Source organism: Microtus oregoni, unplaced genomic scaffold (assembly GCF_018167655.1).
Source record: "Microtus oregoni isolate MIOR12 unplaced genomic scaffold, Mior012 000035F_ref0000213, whole genome shotgun sequence".
Taxonomy (NCBI): domain Eukaryota; kingdom Metazoa; phylum Chordata; class Mammalia; order Rodentia; family Cricetidae; genus Microtus; species Microtus oregoni.
Window position 1 is genome coordinate 1,622,962 of NW_024543094.1, and position 21,304 is coordinate 1,644,265.

The 21,304-nt window shown below is 38.5% G+C and overlaps 1 protein-coding gene across 1 annotated transcript in view; it reads left to right on the top strand.

Moving 5' to 3' along the window:
* The window catches only part of Sugct (succinyl-CoA:glutarate-CoA transferase), a 674,235-nt gene that overhangs the window by 513,693 nt on the left and 139,238 nt on the right, over positions 1 to 21,304 (top strand). The gene's annotated exons all lie outside the window — the stretch shown is intronic.

A 21,304-nucleotide genomic window follows, 5' to 3' on the forward strand; every position in this document is an offset into this window, starting at 1 on the left:
CCCACCTATCCTCTAACCAATAAAATGGGCCAGGGCAGTGCCTTTATTAGCCAATGACCTTCCTCCATCAATGGTCTCTTTGTACTTTTCCATTTCTGTGGTTTCTCTAGGCAATATTCTCATGTCCAAGTATTTGGAGCTTGTAGAACATAGGGCATTTGCATTCCTGAGTCTTCATTGTCTCACTCGATATAACATTTTTTAGTTCTATCAATTTATATGCAAATTTGATATCATCTTTCTTAATAGTTGAATAGAATTTCATTGAGTATTTGTAACACATTTTCATTATCCATTCTTTAGTTGAGAATACCCAGGTATAAATGCATGTAACTATCTGAAACTTGGAATAGTCATAATATCTTCAACAAATGTGCTAGCAAAACTGGATATCTACATGTAGAAGAAAGCAATTAGACTCATATCTATCACCCTATACATAAAAACACTTCATATGTATCAAAGTCTTCAATGTGAAATATGAAGGGCTGAAACTGATAAAAGAAAGCATAGGCCACAGCTGAGGAGGTGTAGGTGCAGGAAAGGACTTTCTGAGTAGGACCATTTACTCAGAACCCAAGGTCAACAATTGACAAACATGAAATTATAAAGATCTGTAAAGCAAAGGAAACAATCAGAAAGCTCTTAAAAGAACAAGATGACTAAGAAATATCTTTAAAAGTTTATAGAAATTATAATTCAAACTACTTTGAGATTTCATATTATCCCATTCAGAATCACTCAGATGAACAAAACAAATAACAACAAAGTGCTTGCCATGGCCAGGCTGCAGTGGTGCACACCTTTAATCCCACATTACCTTATCATTCACTTAAAAGTGTCTTTTCTGCCGGGCGGTGGTGGCGCATGCCTTTAATCCCAGCACTCAGGAGGCAGAGGCCTGCCTGGTCTACAAGAGCTAGTTCCAGGACAGGCTCCAAAGCTACAGAGAAACCTTGTCTAGAGGGAAAAAAAAAGTGTCTTTTCATGTCCTTAATCTAAATTCAATACCTCAACCTGTTTTACAGAGCCACATGTGATCCAGGACCTACCAAAAACCCAGGCTCATCTTTCCCTGTGCCTCCCTTCTAGCCTTCAGAACATCAACTATGCTGCTTTTTTTTGGCACATAGGCCTTTCCCCAGACTTATTTATGATGTAATGTGGCTTTCCTCTCATTTTCCCTCTCTCCTACTACTCTATAGCCAGGTCTATTCCCAGTCTGTTCCAAGCTTTTTATTGTATCTTCAGTTTATTGTCACAGTGCTTCTCCACTTTCTAGGCTTCACTCTCTATAGTTCCAGATATTCATTGTCAACCCTAATCTTAAAATATTGAATGGAAAAATTCTAGAAATAAATAATTCATAAGCTTGCAAATATATGCTAATTTTATGCACATTATGATGAAATCTCAAGCCATTTTCCTCCATCCAATCTTGGATGTGAACCAGCTTTTTGTCTAGTATTTCCCTGCTCTATCCACTACCTGCCTGTCTGTCACTTATTAGAAAGAGCCATTGTATACATAGCAGATAAGAAGGTCCCACTGCATTATTTTTTTAACTCTCCTGCTGTTCCTGCTGTTAGTGCACTCCTAAGCTCAGCTTTTCTGCTCTTTGCTGTGAGTGTCCGTATAAATTCTTAGTTCGGTCTGTTGGCAATCCATCCTACCTGTGCACAATGATTGGAGTTCTCATGGTGCATGTGATCTGCAAATCATTAGCTGAAGAAAAGCAAAGCTGAAAGCAAGTTTCGGCAAGAAATTGTTAAAGCCCACAACAGAAAAGTCAAAAGCAGTAGGACGTCAAGAAGTGTGTTAAAATAGAGAGTGAATTAAGGTAAAGATTAGAAACCTGAGCAAGATTAGATAAGAAACAGAATGAGTGGAGCAAAAAGACATACAAGAATAAAGCAAGCCAGTTGCAAGCTTACAGGAAACATTCTTTCTTTAGTACCATGCATACAATCCTGTGGGACAGTCCCAACCTTTGGTTCTAGATCCCCTACTCCAATATATGACCTGGGGTAAGCCACTTTGTCTGTTGCTATTTTAGAGATAAGTGACCTTATTAAGTCACAATCTGTGGATCCACATGCTTTAATGTCCTTAGTTGAAGATATTGGCTATCTCTTACTTATCAAAGTGGTCACAAATACCCAGCGTGACATGAGAAAGTTTTATAAAGCTATAGGAAAATCTTGACATCTTCTTGATTGGGAACAAATTTTTCATAATGGGACAAAGTTAGTTTCATGTTTATAGTCCATAGAAAGCAGAAGTAGGCTGTGGGTTACATGCAGGATGAACGTAGTTCCAGGAAGAGCCATCAGAATACAAAGGAACTTCACCCATGGGAGGGCACTTTGGAATTTCTGTCCAAATCTCTGAGAAAGAATTTCTAGTCACTCACCCTTTTCTACCATCTAGGGTCTTTCAGGGGACCGCTGAGTCACTGATTACTGTGTTATCTAGGCTCATTCTAGCAAAGCAGAATACTTCAAAGATATCGTTAGCATACTAGAGAAGCTTTATTAACAGTATTGTTAGAAAGGGGTAAAAGAATAACTGTAATAAGAAGGAAAGCTACTTGTTGCTCTTTGAATATATTTTTGCAATAAAATGTGACAATTATGTGTTGTAGAGGACAAAAGTGACCTGACTTTCAGCTAATGTGAAGCAAATTTTTGCAGCAAGAAGTGAATAAGCCAGCAAAGCTCCAAGATTTATTTTTTCTATGTCTTACTTGGAAAGACCTTTGTCTTTATGAACATTATCACCCAAATGCACAGCTAAGGTTGATGTTTTCAGTACTCAAACAATGAGGACAGAGGGACAGAGTCTAATGACAATGCCCGAGACTCTGTACTTACTCCGCTGACTTGTTTATGCAAGAGCCTTACGTGGCAGGTCTGGAGCCAGTGTGCAACAGTGCTCTTCATTCCGAGGCTGTGTTGACACAGAAAGCAGAACCTGAGCAGCCCCTGTTTCTCAGATGCTGTCTAAGTGAAGAGTCCCTGATTTAAAAGGGAAAGATGTTCAGAGTGTGGAGGGAAAATCAGGTTAGTACAAGACAGACCCCCTGATTTATACCTATTTTACTGAATGAAGAATACTCATTCAAATTGATGGTTTTTTTCTATCTCTCTCTTTTCTTTTATCTCTGTACATGTCTTAGGGACTTTCTCTACCAAGTCTTACAATTATGCCCTTGGGGTAATCTGTTGCCTCCAACAGTGGTGACAGATCAGGAATGCCCTCAGATCATCTCACTGTGAGGCATCATAGTAAAATTCCTGCAATGCAAGGAATTCTATTTGGAACTGTAATTTCATAAATGTTAGACTATCTTTAGGTCAAATCTAGTGCAGATCAGTCACTCCCATCTGTCACCAAATGCAGCCAACTGGCAACTGGTTGGTGGCCATTATGAAATCCCCTAGTAATTTCAGTTTACTTCTTAATTAATGAACATACTTATACACAGAACATTCCATAACTGGCCATTTTCTTAAGTGCTTCATGCTGTTCCTGTAACCTGGACATTTTTTTTTCTGAGCAGTGTGCCTTCTAGCTTGCAGTTGCTGCAGGACTGCGAAGTATCCTTGAACTGCATTTGTGCACATTCACGGAGATTTTAGTATTATATATATATATATATATGCATATATATATACATATACATATATACAATACTATATATATACATATACATATACATACATATATACATATACATATACATATATATATATATATTCTCCTCTTGGATGAAAGACTTTCTATAGCAGCCTCTGACTGGTGGAGGGGATCATTCATTTGCATGTGAGGAAATCTGGCCTGGATTCTTTCAATAGCATTAGTGTTTCGTTTTTGTTTTTTGTATTGAAAAATTCCATCCACCCATCAGAGCTTAACTAAAGAGAGAAATTCCCTTCTATAGTTGCTGGTAAACATGTGTTTTGCTAGCAGTAAATTCCATTAAATAATTCTGGCAAATAATAATGACTTGGGGGAAAACATTAAACATACTAAAGACTGACAACCATAAAAACAAGGCAGACACTCAGCTCTCCAACTTAGAGGTTTCATCTCCTCTTTACATTGGAGTAGGATGTCTTAAAAGAGCTATGTTTTTGTTCTGTTTGCATCATATATCCAAATAATCAAGTGAATATAGATTTTGGTATACTGCTCAGTCATTTCTCTTTTGCAACTCATTTAACTGTTTCTTAGAAATGCCTACCTATTCACACCAAAGCAGCCCATTTAGACCACATATAATTACTTCCAATAAGTAATCACATCTATTGCTTGAAAATGAGTTCAAAATTTCTTTGTGGGTTATTCTGGAATCACAGTGGCACAGACAGTCAATGGAACGAACATTCCGTTCTAAAGCCACGTGGTTCATCTGATACACTGAAGAGTGAGCAAATCTTTCCTCTCTTAGGATGCATGCAGTTCTCTGAACAGGACATCGAGAGGTGGGACAGAGCATGTGCTCTCAGTGCAGACACTTGGAAAAAGATGTTGCAACAATGGGGCAGAAGCAGAGAGCAAGTGCACATGCTAACAGGTCCTTCCAAATTTGCTGTCTGGACAGCTCATGGATTTAGAACATTAGAGGGTCCATTGCTCCACACAACAAGTTGATTTCAAGGTGAAAATTAGTCAGATGTTGTATAACTCTTATTGACAGTTCCAGTTCAGCAAGCTGTACTAGCTTTATCAGTTGTCCCCAGGCTTTTGTGACTGGCCCTTCCTCTACTGCAGTAAATCTGTGCAGGGACTTTTCATTTAGCCATTCATTACTCCATCAAATAAGTAAACTGCATAAAAGGATTTTTAAAAATGTGTTTCAAGGCTTCCTGCCATTTCCAACCTGCAGGCATTTCTTTTGGGTTCATGTTTCAGCAATCTGGTAGCAAGATTAAAAGTTTAAGTGTCTTTTTATAATAAAAATAAGGATATTTCTGCCAGTTTGGTCATAGTTGCATAATACACTTAACATATAATTTCTATATAAAATTCAACACTTAAATGTTTCTTCCCTAAAAAGAATTACCATGTTAATTTTTTGCTTTTTCCATCAACTTATTTTCAAGATTTCCTTTCTCCCCATGTCTATTCTACCTCATTTTTCAAAAAATTTTAAGCCTTATTCTTTAGTCTCATGGAGTCATTTATAAACCATATACATTATAAACAACATCTACACTCTCAAATAACATTTGCTATCTGAGATGAATGTCCCCACATGGCAATGTCAGCGACTTGCTTCTGAGGTCTTGCTAGCATGAGGTGAGAATCCAGAAAGTAGTGGGTAGAGTTTCCTGTGAACTTTATTTTTATAAGGCTATTGCAAATCCTAGTTCATGAAGATGACAAAGAGTCTGTGAAGTACTCTGTAGGAACTGGGGGTCCCAAGCACTTTATAAGTACAGCCAGGAGATACCCCTGGGTCTCAGCCTTCAGTGTAAGCAGCAAAAGGGAACTGGGCTATAATTCTGGCCTCAGCATGTCTTCATGACTTCTGAAATGGACTTGCCTCTGAGCTGAGCAGCTGAGGCAGCCCTGGAAGGAGGGGGGAACTTGCAGGAGTAACTGGTTCAGTACACTTCCACAGCAGTATGTCACATTCCTTCTCAGCAGGTAGAGACTGGGGCTATTTCACCTCTGCTTCTATTTTCACGAAAGGGAACAAGATACATAGTTCTCTTGACTGGACATGTAACTGGTTTCCATTTGTGATGGAGGAAGGCCATTGGTTAAATAAAAAGAAACTGCTTGGCCCTCATTGGTTAGAAGATAGGTGGGAGGAGTAAACAGAACGCTGGGAGGAAGAGGAAGTGAGCTCAGACTCCACAGCTCTCCTCTCGGGAGCAGACGCCTCAGAGAGACGCCATGCTCCCAGCTCCCAGGCAGACGCATGCGATGAAGCTCCAACCCAGGATGGACATAGGCTAGAATCTTCCCGGTAAGCGCACCTAGGGGCACTACACAGATGATTAGAAATGGGCTTAATTAATATGTGAGAATTAGCCTAGAAGAGGCTAGATAGAAATGGGCCAAGCAGTGATTAAATGATTACAGTTTGTGTGTTGTTATTTCGGGCATAAGCTAGCCAGGCAGCCAGGGTGCTGGGGACGCAGCCCCGCCACCCGTATTACTACACATTTGGAGAGTCGTCCCCTTGAAGTTTCCATTCAGTGCAGGAGGATGGGGTTTGTTTCCACGCAAACATACAGGTTCGAGACCAATTCCTACAATTGGCTTTTCTGATTCTGACTTTCAATTAGATCACAAAAGCACAAAAATTTCCAATTCTGATGTTAAAGCTAACTTTTGGTGAACTTCATAAAGTAAGGTTTTATGTCGTAGACTAGAGCTGCTTATACCATGGCTTTAGACCCCCCAGAGAAGAGGAGAGACACAGCGCTGTGACTGGACACTTACTGTTTGTATCTTCGGGACATGGGATCGTATTTGATTTTGTCCTTGGTGTTTACCACCTGACGGACATTTGGAAGCTGTTAGCTAAATGAACAGATAGATCAATATTTATGTATTTCCTATCTGCTTCCCCAAAAGTTTCAAAGCCGTCTATAATAAACACATGTAAAACTGAATATTTAAATTAAGGGAAGAAAAAATGAGGCCAGAGACTCTATGAAGAAAATGAAAATGTGTTTATGACAAAAGGCCAGGGCCCGGGCTGAGATCCACTTGAGCACTACATGTAACTATATGAAGAAACTTGAGTACAGAGTTGGCTGTGTTGTCCCCTTAATCTCTAACGTAGAGCATCTAAGTGATTTCTTCACATGGGGTTCTGGCAAATGGAAAGGAAGGGCACTGGTTTTGGTCATTTTACTCTCTTGTTAAAGACATCTGGAGCTAAAGACAGTGGCTTAGAATCACAGTTCAAATGCAGGATGTGATTACTGACTGCCCATCCAAAGTCTAGTGCAATTTAAATAGGTTGTATGTAGTATAAGTTTCTATATACATAAAATTTTATATGTTTATGTCATGGGTGAAAGCTAGGTTTCAGTTGTAATGAACTACACAATTAATTTGAACAAAAGAACCAGTTACAAAACCAACAAGGCATTGAAAAATATATTTGTATTTAAAATGAATGAAAATCAGAAAGGGAATACTTTTGCTGTACGTAAGTGGACTTTGGCTGGACTTGCCAATAGCTTGCTTTTATAGCCAAGTAAAATCCCAGACTTGCTCATAACGTTTAGTGGAAATGCTAGATTTTAGCAGTTCTGTACCTTCCTGATCTCTCCCCCACTTCTAAACACATCCTGGGCCTACTCTTCCTTCCTAGTACTTAAGCAGCTGGCTTTCTATTCATGCAGCTTTGTTAAAGAAAGCTCAGGATGTTAGCAATGTCAGGGTCACCTGGAAGCTCCTTAGAAATTGATCAAGAAATGCAAACCCATGAAATTATCATGTGTGTTAGGGGATTCTTAATTTTGAATGAATGAATAGGAAATGTGGGGCCCTTCCTTAGTGTCCGCTTTCAAAGGTATATTCTCTGAAACTGTCCCCTTTGAATCCTGATAGCCAAATGTCGCACGGCACTTTCCTTTCCTGGCGACAAGCTTAGAACTGCCACTCATTTTTAACCAGAGTTGCCACTCGCTCACTTTTCCTTTTAAGTAAAACTCTACCTCTCATGGAGGTGCTCCACATGGTGTAGCTAGAGCGTTTACAAGGGCAAGTGGTTTTGAGCTCTACTGTCTATTCCTAACAGCTTCTCCAAGACCCACTCCCCACCACATGTCATAAGAATTCATAAGATCTTTCAGTCACTAGCTCATACACACACTTCATAGTGGTATTCTTCACAAACCAAAGAATTAACTGTTTGACTCGCCGTAAAATCTTATTCCTCAGCCACCTGTCAATCTGTATTTCCCAGAAATGCTTTGACACTGATGAATACACTATGATTTTTTTCATGGGGAAATCAAATGTTCCCTATTCTTCCTGCTTCAAACCCTCTTCCAGCTTGATTGGTGAAGATACGGAAAAAAAAAAAACAAGCTATATCCACTAAGGGCAAAATAATATTTAGCTTCATGGAGACAGACAGCAGTTTCTGTTGATCTAATAGAGTGTTTTGCAATCAGAAAGACAGCTATAAGAAGATAGAGTTGAGGTTCAGAGATTTGGCACCATTCATTTAAAATAACTGGGTGACTCTCGTGAATTACATAGCTTTTCTGTGTCCTGGTTTCTCTTTTGGTAAGTTAGTACCGTGACACACACCTTTGATCATAGCACTCAGTAGGCAGAGGCAGGCAGATCTCTGCGAGTTTCTGGTCAGCCTGGTCTATAAGAGCTACTTCCAGGACAGCTAGGGCTGTTACACAGAGAAACCCTGTCTCCCCTCCTCAAACATACACAAAAAAAATGAAAATGAAAAATCTATGTAAGATGCATAGTGAATCATAAAAACTTATTAAATATTGGAAGACATTAACTAGTCTGTAATAATTGGCATAAATTGAGCACTTAACACTTCCTTAGGTATCTAAAAAAGACAACAACTTATATTCCAGTATAACTCAGTGGGACCTATGATATTTGGAGCAGGTTAAATCCACAATGGATTTGAGAGGTTCATTTTCAAGGATTTTATCAACCCTTGTCTTAACAACTCCTGGGAGGACAGCATAACTGACTTCTCGGGCATTGTTTAGAATATACACTTCACAGAAAGTTGTGCTCTGTTGCCAAGGGAGGGAAGTACCTGAAGGATAGTCTCTAGGGAAGCAAAGAGTAATACAGGAACAAATGGATAGTTGCACGGCAGGTGAAAGACAAATGATGATTGTCAACGGGGCCGGCAAGAGAGCAGTGCGAGTGACTGAGAAGCCTGCCCTGCGGCTGTGTGATGTTTGGAGGAGCAGCTGAAGACCCTATGATGTCAAACGGTGAACACTCTATTGGTATAAATGGAATTCTGCAATTGTTAGTGCTTTCTTTGTTCAGTACTCATAGTCTCTGTAGAAGAATTTCTTGGCTTAAGGGTTTCTTTTTGCCGCACATGGTATACTTTCCCAAGCTATATACAGAGGTATTGTGTGATTCCTGGCATTGGGATTCGATGGAAGAGAGAACGGAAAGATTTTAAGAATTCAAGATGGTGATAACATCAAGGAGACAATGTTTTCCAGATGCAACAGGGCAGAAGCACATATGAGCTCACAGTGATGTGACAGAATGCATAAGATTTGCACAAGCTTTATGCCAACAAAATCCCAGGATTAGAAGATCAGTATGAAATCTTACAGATAACCTGAGGCACTAATAGTATTTGATAGCTCTTAGGGAGAGGAGGATCACTTTTCTTTAATGATGTAAGCCCTGGTTGGTTGACCATATACTGCTAAGAGTGGCTGGGTAACACAAACTCAATGGAGAAAGAATAGGAAAAAAAGAAAACAGTCACAAACTTGGGACACATAATCAATACTAAACTTCATCAGAGAGTTCAAGGAGTTGTCAAGTGACAAAAGCAACCAATTAACTAAAAGAAAGTGAATTTAAGAAACTAAATGCCAGACTGATGCCCAAGAAAATACAGCCATCAGGCTGACTGAAATGATGAAGACAACCTAGGATTTCAAAATCAATTTAAAAGAGCAATAGAGAAGGAAACTCAAGTTGAAATGAAGATGGAAGTTAAAAATTTAATAACCCAATTCAAAAATTTAGGGGAAAGTCTTACAAGTAGAATGGATCAAGTGGAAGACAAAGTGTCAGACTACTAAACAGAGTAGAGAAATTAGACCAAACAAAGAATATGGAATTAAAAAAGAGAGATAGAAAGAGAGAGAGAGAGAGAGAGAGAGAGAGAAGAGAACAAACATACAGCAACTGTGCACCACCATGTAAAGACCAAACTTTTGAATTACTGATGTAGATAAGAGAAGAATCCAAGGTTAAACTCTTTCAATTTAAAAAATTCTCCAAACCAAGAAAAGGAACACCCACAGAGATACAAGAAGCGCATAGATTACCAACTAAATAAGACCAGAAAGTAAACTCCTCACACAAATCATAGTTAAAACACTAAATATGCAGAACAAAGAGTACTTAAAGCTGCAAAAGAAACACCATGAGTTACATATAAATGGAAACCCATCAGAATAACAGCTTATTTCTCCTCAATGAAAATTCTGAAAGCCAAAAGAGCCTAGAAATGTGCTTGAGTTCAGATTCTAAGACTATGGCTGCTAAGCTAAACTGCTGCACCCAGCAAAGATGCCATAGTAGAATGATAAAGGAAATTTCCATGATAAAAATGAGTTAAAAGAATTCATTTTCCTCAAAATTAGCCATACACAGACTACTAGAAGCAACATTCCAAACTGAAGAAAGAAATAAACATGGCCAAGATACTATAAAAAAAAAAAACAAGTGAAGCAATAATTATTGAAAACACAAAGATTGGCTAAGAACATAGACAGCAAAAACAATATAAATTAATAAATTGAAATAAAACAAGAGTACTATAATCAGTACATATTCAATTATCTGAATATTAATGTCCTCAACTTTTCAGTCAAAAGTCATAGGGTAGCTAAATGGATTGAGAAACAAAATTTAAAAACTCAATTTAGATTTAAAGATACATACCTCCTTAAATAGAAAGGAAGAAAGTATTCTAAGCAAATGGGCTCCTGAAGCAAATAAGCAATAGTATTTTAATATGTGACAAACAGACTTCCAACTAAAACTAATTAGAAGGGATGAAGGCCGTGTTATTCCAATCAAGGAAACAGTTAGCCAAGAACACATTGAAATACTAAACATATATGTACTAAACTCTGTATATCCCGTTTCATACTCAGTATTTCAGTACTGAAAATAAGATACATTAATATTAACCCTTTACTAATAGGTGAATACAATTCCCCATGATAGACAGGCCATCTGAAAAAAAGTAAATAGAGAGATATCAGAATAAATAATACAATGCAACAAATGGACTTTAAGATTATTTACATAATTTTCTACCCAAACACCAAACATTTTACTCATCAAAAGACAGAGAGCATCTCTAAAATAGACCACATCCTGGGACAGAAAATAAAACTTGACAATCTTTTTAAAAATGAAATAATTCCACATATATTGTTTCATCATAACACAGTAAAACTTAAAATCAACAGCAAACAAATCTCTAGTACATAAATTCATGGAGATTAAGCAACTCATAACTAAATGATGAATGAGGCAAAGAAAAAATCATAAAAGAAATGAAAAGAAAATCTTGGCACTAAATGAAAATAAAACAACAATGAAACCTCTTGGACCTATTAAAAACAGTTCTATGGGAGAAATTTATAGCTCTAAGTGACTACATTAAAAATCAGAAAGAGCACAGATAAATGACTTAATGAAGCAATTCAAGATTTGGAAACATAAGAACAAACCAAATTCAAACCCAGATGATGGCAAGAAACAATAAATTTCAGAGCAAAGTTAATGAAATGGAAACAAGCAAACAAAAACCAGTCAAAGGATCAATGAAACGAAGAGCTAATTCTTGAGAAGATAAACAATATCGACAGTTCCTTGGCCCATATAACCAAAAGAAATCAACTGAACCTAATTATCAGAATCACAAATGAATAGAGAAACATGCCAACAGACACCATAGAAATGGAGAATTTCCTAAGAGAACACTATTATGTTAGAAAATCTTTAAAAATAAAGGATGAATGACAAATTAATTCAAAGCCATAGCTAAACCTAAAAGAGCTCAACAACCTAAACAGACCCATAGCAAGTGAGAAGACAGAATGTATAATAACAAAGAAACCTTTCCAACTCAATAAAGCCTTATGTATTTAAGCAGAATTCTACTAGTCTTTTAAAGAAGATTTACAACCAATATTTCTTATTGAAGAAACCAGAAACATAAGGACTGCTTCCAAACTCCTTCTATGAAGCCAATATTACTGATACCCCAAACAGAGAACTATATATTAACAAAAATCCAACAAACAAAATGACTGTACACCATCATTCCTATATATGTAGATGTAAAAATTCTAAATAAAGTCTTTGTAAAATGAATACAGACTTATAATAAAAAGAATATTCACCATGAAAAATTGGCTTTATTGTGGAGGCACAGGGATAGTTTAGAATACAGAATAATAAATTATATAAATGACCTGAAAGACAAAAATCACATAATTAGATGTAGAAAAAGTGTTTGACAAAATCTAATGTTACTTCATGGTAAAAGTCCTAGAAAAAGTAGGACTGAACGGAACATATCTAAACATAATAAAGACTACATCTGGCTTACTCATAGGTCACATGGTAAATGGATAAAAACTTGGAACATTCCAATTAAAATCAGGAATGAAGTTGGGCTGGCCTTTATTCCCATTTCTTTTCAATATAGTGTTTGAAGCACTAGCTGGAGCAATAAAGAAAGAGAAGGAAATTAAATGAATACACCCAGGAAAAGGAGATATTGAATTATCATTATTTACAGATGTTATGATGCTATGTGTAAGTGATGTCAAAAATTCCACCAGGAAACTTCTAGAAGCCATCATTATTTTTATCTATATATCAGAATACATAACCAACTTATAAAAATCAGTAGCCCTTTTATACATCACCAATAAACATGCTGAGAAATATATCATGGACATATACCCATTTATGATAAACTCAAAGAACATAAAATGTTTAGGAGTAAACCTACAGAAGGAGATGAAAGTCCTCTTTAATGAAAATCTTAAGTCTCTGAAGAAAGAAATAGAGGAAGACACTGGAAATGGAGAGGCCTCCCATGCTGATGGACAGATAAAATCAATATTGTAAAAATAACCATTCCACCAAAGGCAATTTACAGATTCAATATAATCCCAATCAAAATCCTAACAACATTTCTCATCTAAACAGGAAAAATAATCCTAAAACTCATATAGAACAGTCCAATCGAATGCAACATGAATGGGGGAAAATTTCACAAAGCCCCTCCTCTTCTTGAAAATTAACTAAGGACTGTGACAGAGAGAGAATTAGTCTTCCCCAGAAATGAGATGCCTAATTGGCTGTCCAAAAACAGTGGTCTGCTCTAAATACATATATGTATAAGCATCATTATATGGACTCAACATTTTGTATTTATTACATGGTTACATATATTTATTCAATATATATATACACATATATACTGATAATAATTAAAGAAAAAAGATCATGAATTTGAGAGGTAGTGGGGGGATGACATAGGAAGGGGTTGAGGGTGAAAAGGGAAATTCACACTTGGGGAGGAAATTTATGTATTTATATTTTGATTAAAAATAAAATAAATTAAAAACCTTAATATTCTATTATTCTTCTGATTGATTGATTATTTTATTGCTAGATGCTTAAGCCATTATCAATTTTATTGTGTTACAAATTTTCTGAGGTGACATTTATGTGTAAGACTAACATATTATTATTTAAAATTATTTCTTTAGTCACATAATTAGAATTACTTACTCAAAGGGCGTATTGTTAAAAGTCGTATGCATAATTACTGAATAAACCTATATATATTATGTATGTATATGTGTCTGTATCTATGTTTGTATAAACACGAGTGCATGTGTGCGTGTGTGTTTGTGTATTAATCCTTGAAGGTTATGTATTTATTTAAGAATATGGATGTTTACAAATGTTGTATGTAGATGTATTTCATCTGCTTTAGGCATATAGGACCTTATGAGTTGATTTTATTTTCCTAGGTCAGTATTTTCTCTTTTAAAATTGTATTTTATTTATGTGTATAGATGTTTTACCTTCACATGTGATTTTCAGTATTTGTATATTAGGCATCCAGTGGATGCCTAAGGTGTATTGGATCCCTGGAACTGGAGTTGGTATAAGATGCTATATGGGGACTGAGAACCAAACCTGTGTCTTCTAGATAGCATCCAGTTCTCTTTGCCAGGGTAGCTTTTTTGTAGCAATTTATCTTTATGTATTTATTTTGAAGCTTAAATAAAAGGAGTTCTCTGAAAGGCCCACCTATGGGGAAGAAAGAACTTGAAACTTATGTGAATACATTTAATTACTGTGTTAGTAAAATCTGAGACTGTACAACATAGCCATTTCACTAGAGTGCAGATCAGCCGGTCTATTCTGCAGGAGTTGTACACAAGGGAGGTTAATTAGTGCTGAGGGTGTTAGGTAACAAAATGATAGATAGTAACAGCAAATACAACAAAACAGCAAAATTGATTTAATAGTTTGTGCCAAATATGTTTGGTGTTTATCATAGAACACTGTCCTCCAACCAAACAGGCACCATTTTCATCAAATCAGCTACGGCAGCTTGCAGGAGACATCACAAGCAGGTCTGTCACCTGTTGTCATTCACTCAGAAAAGGAAGAGATGGGAGAATTTACTGGACTGTCACCCAAGACTCCAGCTGCTTCCTCCTGCACTTGTATGCGATTCTGCTCCAATTGTGTGTGCCTTCAGGGCCTCTGGAGGTGCAAGAGTTTATAAATTATACAAGGTTAACTGAAGGGTAGGGGCAGCTCCATCTGCAGAGCTATGGGGAGGCCATCACCTAGGGGAGTTGGTAACTTTCCAGAGCTGCAGCTTTTGGGTCCCTGGCAGGCTATCCGTATATGTTTTCTGTTGCTATGACGAACGCCTAGACTGAAAGTAACCTTAGGGAAGAAAGATTTTATCTCAGTTTACACTTCCAGATAATAGTTCATCACCAAGGGAATTCAGGGCAGGAACTCAAAGCAGAAACCTGGAATCAAGAACTGGAATGTTGACCATAGAGGACTACTGCTTACTCTCTATGGCTCTCACTCAGCTGGCAGTTTTTACTTATTTATTTTTTTAACATAATTCTCTATTGATTCTTTTGGAATTTCACATCATGCAACCCTATTCCACTCACCTCCCAGTCCCTCCATATCTGTCCTTCACCCCTGCAACATCCTCCCCCAGGAAATCTCCCCTCAAATTAACTGAAAACAAAATAATAGAAACAAAAATCCACCTTGTTCCTCTATCTTCCCCACCTCTCCAACACCTCTTCATTCATCCTATTGGTAGCTGCAGTGTGTCAGGCAGTACACCCTTTTGTCCAGTAGCCCCTCCCACAGTGGCTCACTGCAATGAATCATTGATCTGATTTGAGGCCGCTGGCCTCTGACACACTACCATCACGGTATCCTCACTGAAACTCTCAGATGATACCCTGCTGCTGACCCGAGTCATGAAGATCTGGTAGCTATTATTCCTTGAGACCAGTCCCCTCACAGCTCCAGCAGGTCATAGACAGAGTAGATGTTCACAGGCCCAGGGTGTGGCCTGGATGGTAGCTGAGCTGGTCAGTTTGGGCCCCTGTGGCTGCTGCCTTCCGGCAAGGGGTAGAGGTAGCTCTTTTAGGCCCATGCCAATGGGGCCAGTTCCCCCATTCTCATGATGAAGAGTAGGACCATTTCTCCCAAGTGCATGTGTGTGTGTGGGGGGGGGTGAGCTCTCCCATGAGGAATGGGACCAACTCTCCTGCTTCAGTGTCCAGTGAGGGGCAGGACCGGCTATCCTAGCGTGAAAGGTGGGTACATGTGGCCCTCGGATTTCAACAGGCTTGGTTTCTATGACCACCTGTGGTAAAATAGGCCATGGACACCAACACAGAACCCCCTGGGTAGATAGCTCTGTAGCAGCCAGGGTCTTAGTTGATGTCCCTGGCTCCCATTACCACGGTGGGCTGTGTGGATGCCTGGAGTGCGGTCAGCTACTGGAAAACATGTTGGTGTCTGAGGGACATACTGATCTGGGTGGCCTGTCCTGCCGTCAGAGTCATAGTGACGTCTGAACCAAGGTGCTGCCAAGCGCCAGGTCTGGATCAGCTAGCATTCTTATAAAACCTGGGACCATTGGCCTGGGTTGGCATCGCCAGCATTGGACCAGGCTCTCTCTTGTAGTCAAGAAAGTTCTCCACAAACACGACTGCAAGCCAATCTGATCTAGACAATTCCTCAATGAAGGCATCAGCGAAGTTTCAAATATGCCAACACAATCACATATATACTTAGCGGCAGATCTGAAGGGTTAAATCCTCCTTTAGTAGTGAGTGCTGCTCTCCAAAAGAGCAGCATCTTCTGAAGTACCTGCCAGATGTTCCTCATCTGTAATTATGTTTTTGAGTGCTCTTCTGTTCTGGAGAAAACAGAGCCTTTGCAAATCACCCTCCATACTTGAAGGAAAAACTAGGAGTAAAAAACAAAATCAGTATTTAGTGTTCATCAAAAACTACCTGGATCTTACAAATGAACCAAACGACCAAAATTAACACACACCTGCATTTATATGATGCAAGTCTTCACGAAGCACCCATCTGTTCCTAGGTTCAATAATTTGCACAAATGATCACTAAAGGGTTAATATGAAAACAGTATGTGGTTTCCTATTTCTGCAAGGTGACTGAGAGTGGCAGGACTAGTTCCCAAAGATTTCAAAGCTAGGACAGAAGGGATGATAGTCCAGGAAGACAGTAACAGCCAACACCACTTTAAGATTGATTTAACTCCAATTCCTTGTTGCTAGAATTTTTCTGCCTCCACTAAGTAGCAACTCAAAGTTTCATCTGGATTATAAGATTGGGCATGGTTTTTTATTTATTAATTTGTTTTGAGGGAGACATTTTTTTTAAATAGGGCTACAGAAGCTAAGCTGAGTTCCTAATTATCTGGTGTAGCATACGTACTAGGATACAGTATATCTTAGGGTTGGTGTAACAAGTTACTGCAAACCATGTAACTAAAAGAAACTGGTACTAAGAAAGTCCTAGATGCCCACAGAGTAAACAGTGTCTGGTCAACTCTTCAAGAGCTGGAGTCCTCAGTAAAGAAAGACCTCAGTTAAAGAGATGCCTGGTCTCTTTCTCTTTCTTCCTCTCCCTCACTCTTTCTCACTCTATCTTCCACCAGTATTGTCCCCAGGAACAAGTCTCTGCCACTTTCTCTGACTCTTCTCTCTCCTTTTCCAATATACCTCCTATGTGAAAAAAGAAAGGAAGGAAGGAAGAAAAGAAAGAGAGAGAGAGAGAAAGAAAAAGAAAGAAAAATGTCTGGATAGGTTGCTTGTAGGCAAGTCTGAGGGGGCATTTTTTGATTATATATTGATGTGAAACAGTCAAGTTCACAGTGAGAGGGACCACTTTTGGGTATATGGCCCTGGGTTGTGGAAGAGAATGGACAGAGTAAGCCATAGAGAGCAAGCCAACAAACAACATTCCTCCATGGCCTTTGCTTGAGTCCCTGCCACCAGGTTCCTTTCTTGAGTTTTGGCTCTTCATGATAGGCTGTAACTATAAGCTGAATGAACACACTTCTCAAGTTTCTTTTGGTCATGGGCTTTTGCAGCAATAAAAAGTAAAGTGTTCTTTGCCTTGTGGCAGCATTTCTTAGTTATTTTTGGATGAACACATTTCTGTCCCCTCTTCCATATATACCCATCATCTTCTCTTGCCTTTTCTCTTAGCAATGGGACTGAAGGTCTAATCTACAACACAAGGAAGTTCTATAATCTCAGAGTCCTTAATCAATCCCTCATTTTTCGGATACAGTAAAATGTACAAATTCCAGGGATTGTAATTTGTTATGTATTTGTTGTCATTATTAAACCTGCTTCAGCCAATCTAAGGTTGATTCACACCCATTAGGCAGCACTAATTGGACTCCATAGGTTAAAATAAGAACAACAATAGTAGCAACAATAATAATAATATTAAAGAGGATATCAAGTTGGGAAGAAAATGAATTTGGGAGAATTGGAGAGACAGATGGTAATAGTCATCTTCAAAATACATTTTATACATGTATGAAATTTCAAAAAAATAAATAAAAATTATTGTGGAAAAAAGACAAAGATACATCTAAAACCATAGGGCTCAGCTATATGGAAAGTCTTCAGTATGACCAAAAGTACAATATCTACAATCTGGGTGACAGTGTTAAGTGTTATTGCCCAGAGATAAAGCTTGTATGTAGTGGGAATCCACAGCAAACAGTGAGAAGCCAGAGGCATTGGATTCTTAGATACTGAAATGGTGCAGCCGTAGCAGCCACTGTTCTGGCTGCTTCATTGAGACATGACAGTGCCATGGATATCCACAATGAAAATGTGTCTTTAAGGCAGGTTGATGACACATGATTAAAATTATGAGCCACTGGATGCAAAAAGTCAGCTGGGAAAACACACATGTTTGAGAGGCTGGGTTTATGTCTCTGGGTTTCTGTACCATGTCCCACCATCCATCCACAGCCCACTGCTCAACAACATAACTAATTCAATCCAAAAATATAGATGCATAACTCAGATTTTTCTTGCTGATAAAAATCTGTGGTTGTATCCAAAGGATCACTTGACCATAGAGTTATCAGTGGCCTGGCTCAGGCTTATCAATATTATCTCTCCCACACTGAGTCATGTGGCTCCTTCCTAAAATACTTTTCCTTATCGCTTTCCCTAGAGCAAACATGCATTTGCCTGCAGAGAACAAAGCATTTCTTCTCCAGCATAAATGCCCAGGAAAACCAAACCAACATGTAAGATGAAAGCACAGATTTATTGAATTTTAGAAGAACTGCTTCAGTGCTTTTAAGTCTTAGAAACATGTTAGTTAATCGTACTATTGTTATCTTCTTTTGAACCTGAGTAATATTTTTGAATAATGAGTTAGGTGTACAGAGGGCACCTTCTGCTGTGCCTATGATCTCTCTGCAGCTGTTAGACTGCCTCCTGATTGCTTTTTGACACCCATAGTTCTCTAGAACAGCTTATGTAAAGAAGTGGCATTGCTTACCCCTGGTAGAGGATGGGAGAACCCACACAATTACAGGCACTGTTGGGACTTGAGGCTGGTCCAGTAGCTTGTGTGCCCTGATAACACTTCCTCTGTGATTCCATAATGGCAACTATGTTTTTACTGGTTAAACTTGCATTCCCCATATGAAGAGTCATCCATAATGAGTATTAAACATTTTGGCATGCACGACTTTACTAAAAAGAAATAGTTATGGAAGCGGATATGGATGCTTTGTTGTATTCTGCTATCCTTATTCCCATGGACTCACTAAAGAAGCCTTCCTGTACCAAATAAGGAGATGCTATGCTCTAGTTAGATCCCGAAGGAGATTTCATTTTCATAGTTTTCGGCACAGTGTCATCAGGAGGACAGACAACACCGTGTCCATAAAACTACTTACATCTTCCCATGTCTAATCTTCTAAGGCTGTATTTGTGCCAACAAAAAATAGATGACAAGTTGGTAATGACAATCAGCTGGAATATTCAAAATCCTCATGGACTCTTTCTCCTTATGTCTGCATTGCACCCAGGTCAAGAACACGAGAATTTTATCATCGTGGAAAGTAAGACCTTTGCGATACCACAATGGAGTAGAAAGGCTGTAGGCTCTGTCTTCAGATTCTTTAGTTGTTATTGCACAAGTCCCATTACCTCCATTTGTGTCTTCATCTAAGAAAACGAGAGACAAACGTGACGTGCCAGTAGGGTCTCCGTACAGAACATATGAGCAGGGCATGCGAGTGTCCCTTGGTGACAAGCATGTCCTTTATGCCACTCTCTTGTACTGACTCTTACTTCTCTCATACATGCAGGCAAAGGTACTGACCCTTGATATGTGACTTAGAGTGTGTACTTAAAGAGTTGCTTTTGTCATGCTGTGGTTTGGTCCTGCTTACTGACCTGTCTTCTCATGCTCTTTTGCTGTTATTGCTCCTGGAGTCCTCAGGAGACGGGACCATTGGTGGCCATTCACTTTAGAGTGGATGGATATTGGTGAAAAAGATAACTTCAATGGTTTCTAGAAAAGGCTCTTTGTTTAAAAATGTAGATGTGTTCTACCTCTCAGACTGGATTCCCAAATTCTTGGCTGAAATCTCTCTGTGGGAAGAGGACTAAGTCCAGTGAGAAAGATGATACATTTACAACCTCCTGACCTGTTCTTAGAACGAATAAAATTGCTTTTCCCAAAGGGAAACTAGAGAATGCTTAAGAATGGTTCGTTCAAAGTGAAGACAGCATAGGCAGTCACCCCATGGGCCACCTCTTGGCAAGTTTTTCCTTTACAGGGCCCTGCAGGCCCCTCTGCTGGGGGGAAAGAAGAGTTTCTTTACTTTCACCAGAGTCTGTAGCAACTGGTTCTGGGATAATTTCATTGGAGGTCCCACTGCTAAGGAGAATTGAATTAAGGTTACAAGTCTGGACTTTTAATATCCTGACTTTAAAGTTCATAAATCACCTTTATATTCACTGAGTTTCTATTGTACCTCCTATTTTATTCAATAGTTGTTATACTTCTTACTTCCTGCATTAATTAATCTTGGGAAAGATTGAAGCATCAAATTAGGCTTGAAAAATGTAGCTTAGAGAGAAGAATCTGGAAATCCCCTGGGTCTGACAGTATTGAGGATTGTGTTAGAGAATCAGGAAGACTTCGAAAGCAGCATGTATTGACACCAGTGTTGGCTCTAGCTACTGCTTTAGAGATTGAACTTCAAGGGATGAAACAGACACAGGGCTGTTTGTTGATGTAGCTCAGTGGTTAGCGCCTCCGCCTACAAGTCCCAGCAGAACAGTCAGTCAGTTGTTCAACAATCAATCAAGAGGCAGAACAAACATCTGGAAGCCCATATTAGAGGAGATGTCAAGTAGATAATTCAAGTTAAGGTTTGCACATATCAAAGTCATCATTTGTAAGTGAAAGTAAAATTTAAAACCTGCATTGAAAATTAAAGTAGGAAACAGTAGGGAGTCTGCTCTTTTTCTCTTGTAGAAAAGATATAAACAGAAAATTTCCCATGAGATGGCCTTGCTCTCCATCAACCGTTCTGCGTACAGCAATTAACTCAGTTTGGGACTCAAAAACACTCAAATAGAAATTTAAATGCATTGTGATTCTGTTTTGATGGTACCCCAAGTACTTGTAGAAAAGAAAATAGTATAAAGTATCCCAGGGAAAAACACAACTACATGTAGATACAAATGTAGATAGATTAGACACAGTGAGAGAGAATCCATAGCCGGGGCATGGACCTCCATGAATGCATTAGAATTCAGAGGCAGAGATGCAGAGGCATATAGAATCGTCCAATCTATTCATGTCTGACATAGGTCTAATGTGAAATTCCTGGAGAACCTAAAGAAAACAATCGAGACTTTTGAACATGATTAGGAATTCCATAGCTTTTAAACAAAAAC